Source organism: Cenococcum geophilum, assembly GCF_001692895.1.
Source record: "Cenococcum geophilum 1.58 unplaced genomic scaffold K441scaffold_1, whole genome shotgun sequence".
In the NCBI taxonomy this organism is placed as follows: Eukaryota; Fungi; Ascomycota; class Dothideomycetes; order Gloniales; family Gloniaceae; genus Cenococcum; species Cenococcum geophilum.
This window is the reverse complement of record NW_027137559.1, coordinates 4,308,906-4,320,162: the sequence shown is the minus strand read 5'-3', so window position 1 is coordinate 4,320,162 and position 11,257 is coordinate 4,308,906.

Here is an 11,257-nt window from a genome sequence, read left to right as displayed (position 1 = left end):
TCTGCACGAAGTTCTACACGAAGTTCTGCACGAAGCTCTGCACGAAGCTCTACACGAAGCTCTGCACGAAGCCCTACAACGAAGCTCTACACGAAGTTCTGCACGAAGTTCTACACGAAGCTCTGCACGAAGCTCTACACGAAGCTCTGCACGAAGCTCTACGCGAAGCTCTGCACGAAGCTCTACGCGAAGCTCTGCATGAAGCTCTACACAAGGCTCTACATAAAGCTCTGCGTACAGAGGCTCTGCATAAGGCTCTGCGCGAAGCTCTGCGTACGGAGGCTCTACACGAAGCTCTACANAAAGCCTTTGTGTGTGCGCNCGACACANTACTATCGGGTCCCCGCTATATTCCCGATAGCCTCTACACGTGCCTCTGCCAAGTATACCCCCTATATACACCTAGGTAGCCACCTCATTTTTTACCCTTCCTTACATCCTCCCTACCTAGGAAGACACCAGAACGACAGCCAGCAGACGACCGTCGCCGGAGCTAGACGACCGTCAGAGCCAGACGACCGTCGTCAGAGCTAGACGACCGTCGCCGGAGCCAGATGACCGTCGCCAGAGCTGGACGACCGTCAGAGCCAGACGACCGTCGCCAGAGCTAGACGACCGTCGTCATCGCCACACGACCGTCGCCAGAGCCACACGACAACCGTTCGAACGACCAGCCAGCGAACACGATAAACGATTCGATCGATCGATTGAATCAAGGTAACATAGACGGGTAGGCATAGATAGGTAGGCATAGATGGGTGGGTATAGACAGACAGATAGACAGACAGATAGACAGATAGACGGGCGGATGGGTAGGTAAGCAGGCAGGCAGGCAGGCGGGTAGGCAGGTAGGTAGGTAGGTAGGTAGGTAGGTAGACAGGCAGGTAGGTAGGTAGGCAGGCAGGCAGGTAGGTCGGTAGGTAGGTAGGTAAAAGAGAACCGTCGCTATATATTAAATTATCTAAAATAATATAATTTTGCACCAACTATATAAACCAAGCAAATACTATTAAGTGTATAGGAAGAGCAAGATATATAGAATGCGCGAGGAGGGCATTATGTACAGAATGCACGAGGAGGGCATTATATATTAATTGCGCATTAAGTGTAAAATGCGCAATTAGCTGCACCGCATTATTAAATACGGCAGTTAGCTGCACTGCGTTGTTAAATACAGCAGTATGCGGCAGTGCATTGTTAAATACAGCAGTATGCGGCAGTGCGTTGTTAAATACAGCAGTATACGGCAGTGCGTTGTTGAATATAGCAGTATGCGGCAGTATGCTGCATCGCATTATTAAATACAGCAGTATGCCGCACCGCATTATTGAATACGGCAGTATGCCGCACCTTAGTCGATACCATACGCTACACGTTATAGTGCGCGGAATGCGCATTTGGCCGCCAAATGCTGCCAAATGCTGTAAAAATGCTGGTAAATTTTTTCCTAACGTAGTCTAAACGCAAGACCCTATAACAAATTACTTAGGGAACTTAAAGACTATTAAGGAAAATAAGACGTGTATATTTAGCGTTAGAGATAGAGCGAACGTTATAGGACGAATAAATATTCGCTTTAGTGCACTTTAAATAAAAAGAGGGTTGCCGAGAGAAAGGACTCGCTAACGTAATATAAACTAACCCCTCTTTCGTATAACGAGAACACGGAGATAGTATAATCTCACTAAGCGATAGTATACTAGCAATAGTGCGAGCATACTATTACGCTTATAAAGAAGACGGAGGTTTAGAAACCTTAGGAGATATAATAAGCAATAATATTAACTAAATTAATTAAACGGATATTATACCTCTAGTAAACAACTTAAAGATATTTAGAATCTTCAAGGACAAAGATAAGGAGGAGGGAGATAGTATTACGGACGCTTTAAGTACAATACTATAACTACTTAGAGAGGAGTTAGAGGAAGCTAGTTAGTTAATATAGGCACGGTTTAAGATAAAACCGGTAGAACTATATAATAAGGAATAGTAAGCGAGTTATATAATGTTATATGCAGTATACGTAGTATATAAAGGAAACGTACGTATAATACGTATAATATATACATTACGTATAAGAAGGATTTTATAGGAGTACGGTTGTGTATTTAAGGACCCTTAGTCCCTACCTAGATAGTTCCTTCCTTATAGTAATTCTTAGAATATAATTAGAGTTAATCTATTANGTAACCACTCNACCAGTTATTATTACGTTNTTNACTTTTATACTTNNATTTCCTACACACCTAGCCTAATAACAAGCCCACCGTAGTTCTTGCTATAAGGTTCCGTTACAGTTTTACAATTACTACAGAAGGTTTATAGCGCAATAGTTAAAGAATGTTAAGCCATTTACGCGGTTAATAAAGAAAGAAGAACTATAGGTATGGGGAAAAGAATAATAAGAGCTATTTAAGGAAGTTAAGAGGTTGTTTACCTAAGAGCCAGTTCTTAAAATCTATTAATTAGGACTAGAGACGGTTATAGAAACAGATGCATTAAACTTTACACTAGAAGCATACTTTATATAAAAGCATCTAGATGGATAGTATCTAGTAGCATACTATAGTTAAAAGATAATACCACCAGAACTAAACTATAACATCTATAATAAGGAGTTATTAAGTATAATTATAGCACTAAAGAAATAAAGAGCATTCTTACAAGGTATAGAAAAACTATTTATAGTTAAGACGGATTATAAGAACCTAATAGGATTCTTAATAATAAAGGAACTTAACTAAAGATAGGTTAGATAGGCAGAGATGCTTATAGAATACTATTTTAAGATTTAGTATACTAAGGGTATAGATAATACAAGAGCAGATGCTCTAAGTTAAAAGGCTAAACTATAAAATAATAAGAAGCCATTAGGGGCTTTACTATAAAAAGACATAGATAGATTAATTAGGTACAATTATCCAAAGATTATAGCAACTTAGAGAAAATCTACAAGATACCAGAAAGCTTTTAGGCATAGAGAATTCTAAAAGCATAGCTAGAAGATCTATAGACGGATATATACGAAAACTAAGAAGTAAAGTATATCCTAAGAAGTATAGTAGAGCACTTTATAGAAGATTTCTATAAGGGATTAACTTAAGGACATAATGGGGCCATAAGCTTAGTATTAAGACTCTAAGAGGAATATATTATTAACGGAATCTAGAGGATAGCTAGGAAGGTCACTAGAGAATATCTAAATTGCTAAAGAAATAAACTAATAAGTCATAAGCTATATAGAGGGCTATAACCTATTAAAATACTAAAGAGACTATGGGAGGTTATATTATAGGACTTTATTATTAAGTTACTAAAATTAAAAGATCCTATTACTAGGTAAGATTATAACGCAATCTTAGTAATAGTAGATAAGCTTATAAAGTAGGGATACTTTATAGCATATACAGAAGAGATATTAGTAGAAGATATCGCTAGAATCTATATTAAGGAAGTATTCGCAAGATATAGAGCACTAAGCAAGATTATATTAAATAGAGATTTAAGATTCGTAGCAGCATTCTAGGAGGTATTCTTAGCGGAGTAAGGAGTTTAAGCAGCAACTTCTACCGTATATTATCCGTAAACAGACAGTTAAACGGAAAGACTAAATTAGATACTAGAGCAGTATCTAAAATACTATATTAATTACGTATAGAACAATTGGGTATTACTATTACTAGTTATATAGTTTATATATAATGTAACACCACAAGAAGGAATTGGTATATTACTATTTAAGGCGAATTATGGATATAAGCTAAAAATATTATTATCGCTATACTAAGTAAAGAAAATAAGTAGCATAGCTAAGTAGAGAATGGAGACTTTAATAAATCTTTATAAGAACCTTATAGGAATAGCTAAGGTAGTATAGCAAAGAATAAAGAAATACTATAATGCTAAGAGATCTAAGGGACCAGATCTTAAGAAGGGGGATAAAGTATAGCTACTATACAAAAATTTTAAAAGTTAATAACTAAGCAAGAAGTTAGACCACGTTAGACTAGGACCTTTTAAAATTACGTAAAGAATTTTACTAGTTACATTTAAGTTAAACCTACTAGCTAAAATGAAAATCTACTCTATATAATACATTGTAATGCTAAAACCAGTATATGGAAATATTAAGCCACTAGTTTATAAGGCAGATATATATAGAGGATAGGAAGAAGATAAATAGTAAGTTTTAAAGATTATTAGTTATAAGGACGTTAATAATAAGATATAGTATAAAGTAAAGTAGATAGGCTATAATAAGACTACCTAGGAGCTATTAAAGAATTTAAAGAATGCTATAGGAAAGGTATAGGAGTATCGGAAGAAAATAGGTCAGGTAATATTAATAAGGAGGAATTACTAAAGAACGAGTTACCTAAGGGGGATTTAGGAAAAGCAACTACTAAACTACTTAAAGTTGTTTCCTTTATAGGAAGAGAGTCGGTTTTTTTATTACTAAGTTCTTATAGACCTTATTTTATAAGTTTCTACTCCTTAAAATAAACCTTTTTACGTACCTTCTTAAGACGGATTAACTGAGTAAATATAGCAAGACGGGAATTAAGAGCACGTTATTAAGCATTAGCAGCCTCCTTTTTAGCGTTATAAGAATAATAAAGTTCCGCTAGAGTAACGGATAGTTTATTATTAAGCTTTGTAGCAGCTAATTAAATATAAAACCCTATAACAAATTACTTAGGAAACTTAATAACTACTAAGAATAATAGGACGTATATACTTAGCGTTAGGAATAAAATAAATATTATAGAGCGATTAAACGTTTACTTTAGTGCACTTTAAATAAAAAGAGGGTTGCTAAGACAAAGGACTCGCTAACGTAATATAGACTAACCCCTCTTTCGCATAACGAGAATATAGAGACGGTATTATCTTACTAAGTAACAGTATGGACGAGACCGTACGCGCATAATAAAAAGTTAAAGAAGAGGAAGACGCTTTAGGCATAATAAGTAACGATATTAACCAAATTAATTAGATAGATATTATACCTCTAGTAAACGACTTAGAGATACTAGGTATCTTTAAGGACAAAAATAGAAAGGAGGGAGATAGTATTACGGACGCTTTAAGTACAATATTATAACTACTTAGAGAAGAGTTAAAAGAAGCTAGTTAGTTAATATAGGCACGGTCTAGAATAAAACCTATAGAACCATATAACGAGGAATAGTAAGTAAGGTCACGTAATGTAATCTATATAATCTATATAATCTACGAGATCTATAATAGAGCGAATAGAGCAGATAGAGTAAATAGAGTAACGACTTTTATAGGAGTACGGTTGTATATTTAAGGACCCTTAATCCCTACCTAGATAGTTCCTTCCTCGTAATAATTCTTAGAATACAATTGGAGTTAATCTATTAGGCAACCACTCCACCAGTTATTATTACGTTGTTGATTTTTATACCTGCATTTCCTATACACCTAGCCCAATAACGAGCCCACCGTAGTTCTTACTACAAGGTTCCGTTATAAAGTCCGCTTAAGGTATATATTGGTATTATTAAAGCCTAAGGACTTCTTTACCGTTTCTAACGTTTCTAGATTAAAAGTTATAGAATAGGTAAACCACGGAACCGAGTTTCTAATTAGATTGCGTATATAGCGTAGCTGCATATAATTAGGGCAAAACTTCTTACCTTATTATATAATAAGATAAGCTTTATTAATAATAACTAAGGCTAATTGCTTCTTAAACTTAGGGTCTTTAAGCAGATCTTAGAAAGATAGTGTACTAGTAAGCTTAGGACTAATAAAGATATAGATATATAGGCCGGCTTTTACATTCTTAAGCGCTTTATCTATATCCTTAACGTTGGCGTTAAGGAGTAGCGTATTACCGCTAATCTAATTAACCTTTTAAACTTGCTCTTTTGCAATCTCGTTTAGAGGAAGAAATACTAGTAATATAGTATTTTTATAAAGGATTAAAATTACTTATATAATAAGGCTTTTACTAAAGCTAGTTTGTGCAATAAGGATAATATTAATGCGATTATAGATTAGCCTCCGAATATAGGTTACCTACTTATTTTTTATATGGAATTTATTATTATATAGCAGTAATATAGTATCCTAAATTACGTTATCTCGTGCTTAAGTCGTTATATTAGGTTTCTTCCTATCTTAGATTTTTCTCTAGGCTCTAGCTACCCACATTTTTAGTATATCCTAACTAGCCAAGCTAGTAGAGAGTTAAGGTATATCCTAGCTGGCCAAGCTGGCGGAGAGTTGAGATGTTTATAGGTCTATCTACTATAACTAAGGAGCTTTACTATTTGCTACTAGTAAAACACCTTACTATTAGAGTGTTACTTTTTAAAGACGTCTACTATACTAATAGTATTATCCACTACCTCGTTAGCAGTACGAGGACAGTCGCGTACTGTACTAGGCGCATTTCCAACTTTTAGCCTTCTTATTAAGGCCTTTAAGCGTTTCTTTATACTAAACAGCGCTATATAGCTTATTGGTAAATATAAAGTCGTTAGGGGGTTTATAGGTTAATATTTAAGTAATATAGGCAGCGGAGGAGTAATAAAGCAGGTAATAAGGTATAGAATTAATCTAGATACAATATATTAGCTATTTAGGTGTTTATCTACTATAAATATTAATATAGGAGGTCAAACATTAAGAATTGGTAATGGTTAATGGTTCTGGCTGAATATTTACTGTTTTAGCGGTAATATTTAGGGCGAAACGTAGCGGTAACCACCAGGCCGTTTATAATAATTTTGGCAGCGTTAAAATCGCCCTATAAAGCTCTAGAACTTAATATTAGCTAATTGTTTATAAAGACGTTGGTATGTTATTAATTAATAGCTAAAAAAATAGTATAGTGCGCGAGTTTTGGTGAGGATCATATATAAATTAGCGCGCGGGACTAATAAATTTCCGAACCGTGTAACATGCGGATCGTCGGGGTGCCGACGAAAACCCTGTCCGAGCTTAAGGATTACTTTACTAAGTCAATTTCAAGCCTTATTTATATATAGATTTTATAAAGGCTTAGGTAATAGAACTAAGTATATTAGTAGCCTATATACTAAGATTATAAGCCAAAGAGAAGAAGATTATTAGGGCTATCTAACGAGAAGTCTCTAAAGGCCCCAAGGCACTAGTATCCTATATCCGCAATATCCGCAAGTTACGTAACCGTAATTTAGGTGATTATATAGGCCTTTAAAAAGAATTGCGAAAATTAATAGCTACCCACGATAGCAGCAATCTCGATTCCGCCTCTATACTAAAGCTCCCTATACATTATTGTAAGTATATTAAACAGCTCGTACAGCTCTAATAGCGTAGATCTTAATACCTCTAAAGGAATAGGACGAAACGGTATAAAGGTGTCGCTTTATTTAAAAGTTAGCAAACTAAATTAAATGGCAAGGTCTTTAGTTAAATCCGTACCAGTATATAATTTCCTAATTAGGGAAAGTCGATTCTAAGTAGCTGTCTCTACTGTCGCTTAAAATCTCGCTGTCATGCCTGCTTATTCGCACTAGCTATAGGGTTAAACAGCTCCTTATTAAAGCCTCGTTTAAATATAAGGCCTAAAAGCTTTTTCACCCGCGAGACGCCTATATAAGTAAGCCCTATAGTGCGCTCCTTCCTGCTAATATCTAGCACCGCCCAGTTAAGCGTAAGTCCCTAGCTTTTATGGATAGTAAGAGCAAATACTAGAATAATAGGAAATTAATGGCGCGAGCAAGTGCCCTTAGAGCCGTCCCATTTATAAAGGGTAGGAAAGATAGGGACTACTTTCTTACCGTCGCTGCTGGTAAATAGCGTAGGCCCACTATACCGATTAACCGCAACTAGTAGCGCCTATAGGAGGTCCTTTTTAACGTCCGCACCTTCCTTTTATACTATATCCTTAATTGTACCAGTGGCGCCGTTTACTAAGCCTATATCTACCTAGATATTCTATAGGAGTATAACCTTAGCGCCTTAACATACGTATAGCTTTAGTACAGTATCGCACTGTTCTAGAGTAGCCTTAAAGGCGCCTACACTGGTGTTAATAGCGTATATAGGTAATATCGGTCGTTAGAGGTCTCTTATCCTATTATAGTTATACTTACTAACTACAGCTCTAGTACTATATAGTTAAATTACGTTATTAAAGCTAGCAACCTTATTAGCAGGAAGGTTCTGCTTACACCTAGTTAAAAGAAGCCTCTAGGTTAATTCGTCTACGGTGTTATTATATAGCTCTATAAGGGTGTTTCTAAATACGGCACTCCTAGCGTTATTACTACCCTGCCGTATAACCCGATCTAAAATAGCTGTTTAATCAATTGCCTTATATATAAGTTTTCCTGCATAGGCGAGTTCCGATACCTTATTAGATAGTTCGCGATATAAGGCCGTCTAGCCCACCGGTAGTAGCTAATAGAAATTACCTATAAGCAAGACGCTTAATCCACCAAAATATTTACCCCTGCGCTTAGGAAATATCTGTTAAAGTCGGTAATTAATCTAGCTAAGGTGGATATGCCTAATTATTAATTTCTTATTAAGCACGAGGTAGTGAATATTTTGAAACTTCTACTATAGAGGCGTAAGGCTTATAGGCGGCAAATCTTTAAATAGGCGCTGCACCGGCAGCTTTAGCAGATTATATATAGTTTAGCCATTTATACCAAAAGCAGCAACACTAGTAGGAGCAGCTCTTACTAATGGCAACGGCTTACTGGCTGTAGCTGCTAATTTACTAAGCGTCCTAAATAGAACCGCAATAAGGTAAGATTTGCCCGTTCCTGCCTCGCCGTTAATATTCACCCGTAGCGGCTTAGGGGGATAGTAGACTAATAGGACGCGCTTATAGTAATTAACTATAGCGTTATAAATAACCTACTGGGCCGATTATAGTGAGGACGGAGTTGCCGCTAGTGGTGGCTAACTTAGTAGGGGTTGTAATCGTACTTCCTGCCAATAGGTCCTCTTATTAAGCTGCGGCCAGGTGCCCTAGTAGGTACTCTAATTATAGTTACAATTAAGCTCTCTATCGCTAAGGTTATCGGGATCCTTAATTTTAATCGCGTACTTATTCTAGGTGTGAGCAGTAAGGGCCTTAAAGGATTAGTAGAGCTCTATATTATCCATCTTGCGATCCTTAAACTTATTAACGTTATCTATAGCCTCCCAGGCGTCTTCCAGATCCTTACTATATAGATAGTTAGGCATATACTAATAAAATTGCTCGTATATCTTATAGGTTGCTATATAATCAGGAGCTCCAAACTAGTTAATAACAGTAGCTATATCTTCGCACTCCCTCTACGGGTAATACAGCAGCAGTTTAATACGGTAGTAGTTGCTATACTACGGGTTTAAACGGTTGGATTTATAACGTAGAAAGTACAATATAACGCGCGGCCGCGCCCTTGGGCAATATGTATATTTATTATGGTTATAATAGAGTATAAAATTAAGGAAGGTGACGTCCTCTACATCTACTGGCCGCAGCCTATACTTCTTATAAAGGGAGCGGCCACTCTACTTTATCTGCCCTTTGTTAAATTTATAAATAACGCTTTACTTAGCCTCCTAGCGGCAATCTAAAGCTACTACCTACCTAGAACCCTAACTTAGGGGGAGGTTAAGAAGGAGGTGATAGACTTCCTATGCCGACTAATCTCGCTTACTAATTAACTTGTTTATAAACTTGGCGACAATAAAGCTAAAAGCATACAGCTCGTTTACGTGCGGAGTTACTATTTTAAGTAACTCCTTATAGAAAGTCGACTTCTTCTTCTCCTTACTGTAGTATTTGCTAATATAGTTAATAATTACGGCTATGCTGGTAGCCGGCGAAATATCTAAATTGGCCATCCACCTAAGTATTATTGCGGCGTTGTAGTTATTAAGGAGCTCGTCGTTCCGCTATAAGTAGAACGTCTAGTGCTTTAGGTTCTAATCCCTTATAACCTCCGCCTCCTAACGTATACGTTATAGAAAGTAGAACCAGCAGTTAACATTATTAGAGCTTTTCTTCGCCCTTAAGTAGTAAGATTTGGTACATTAATAGTGGCGCTAAAAACGGTTTAGGTAGGCTGTAAGGCACTAAATAGTATTAAGCTGTTCTTCGTAGCTAAGAGCAGAAGGATAGTGGATATCAGGACGCCTGTGCTGATTAGGATTTAACGCAGTTATAAAAGTAGCCTAGTACTTAGTAAATACCTTCCTTAATTTACACGTTAACGGGTTTAGTTTAGGCGCTATAGAACTCTATAAGAAACCGTATATATAGCCACTACTACGTAGTTGCCACTTAAAATAATACTAAAAGTTGTTAGAGTTAAACACGCCTATAAGCACGTTCTCCCTAAAAAGCTTAAAACGTCGGTAGAGCTAGTAAGCAGTAATGTAAGGATTTTCGGTAAGGTTTTAAGCGGCGATCCTGTGCCTCTGGGCCTCCTTAGCGTCCTTATATTTATTAAATTAAGGTATATAAGACTATAGATTATACCAATATAAGTTAGTAGCGCTAAGGGTGAAGAATAGGGAGCCCTTATTAATATTTTCGGCGTATATAGTAAGCTTATTCCGCTTTTAATTCTAGTAAGGTCTAGTGCCTTATAGCCTCTAAGTATAGCGCATAAGCTTATTTAGGAACTACTCGCCTTAATTACCCTTAATTAACTCTTTAAGCTTATCTAAAGATAAGCCCCTTTTATTAGATCGACTATATAGGAAGCGCATAGCGTTTAAAGCCTGCTCCCTTATAATGCGGTTAAATAGGTAGTATTAAAATTGAAAGTGGCGCCCAAACCGGCCGTCTTTATATTTGAGCATATGCTTAGCAAAGGCAGCAAGGTTAACTAAATAACTTCGTGGTAGATTAAAGTTAGCTCTACCTATAGGAAATAGAGTAGGGAAAGTACCGCTTATTATAAAAGAAGCTGCTCGCTTACTAATAGGCATGGTATATATAGTAGGAAGTTTAACGCCGTTCTGCTAATCCTGCTGCTACTTAATCTTACGCACTAGAAGCTCTAATTCACTAGTATTAGGCAGAAGGTCCGGCATAACGCTATCCTAAATATTATTATTAAAATCGTGCTTAGGAGGCTTGGTAAGTGTAGGGTTACGTAAATAAGGCGTAGGATTTAGTGTAGAAGGATTAACAGCTAATTTATTAATATAGCGCAGTTAATCTAATATAGAGTCGTTTTTGGGTAAGGAGGCAAGTTGCTGCTTAACTATTTCGACGTTGGCG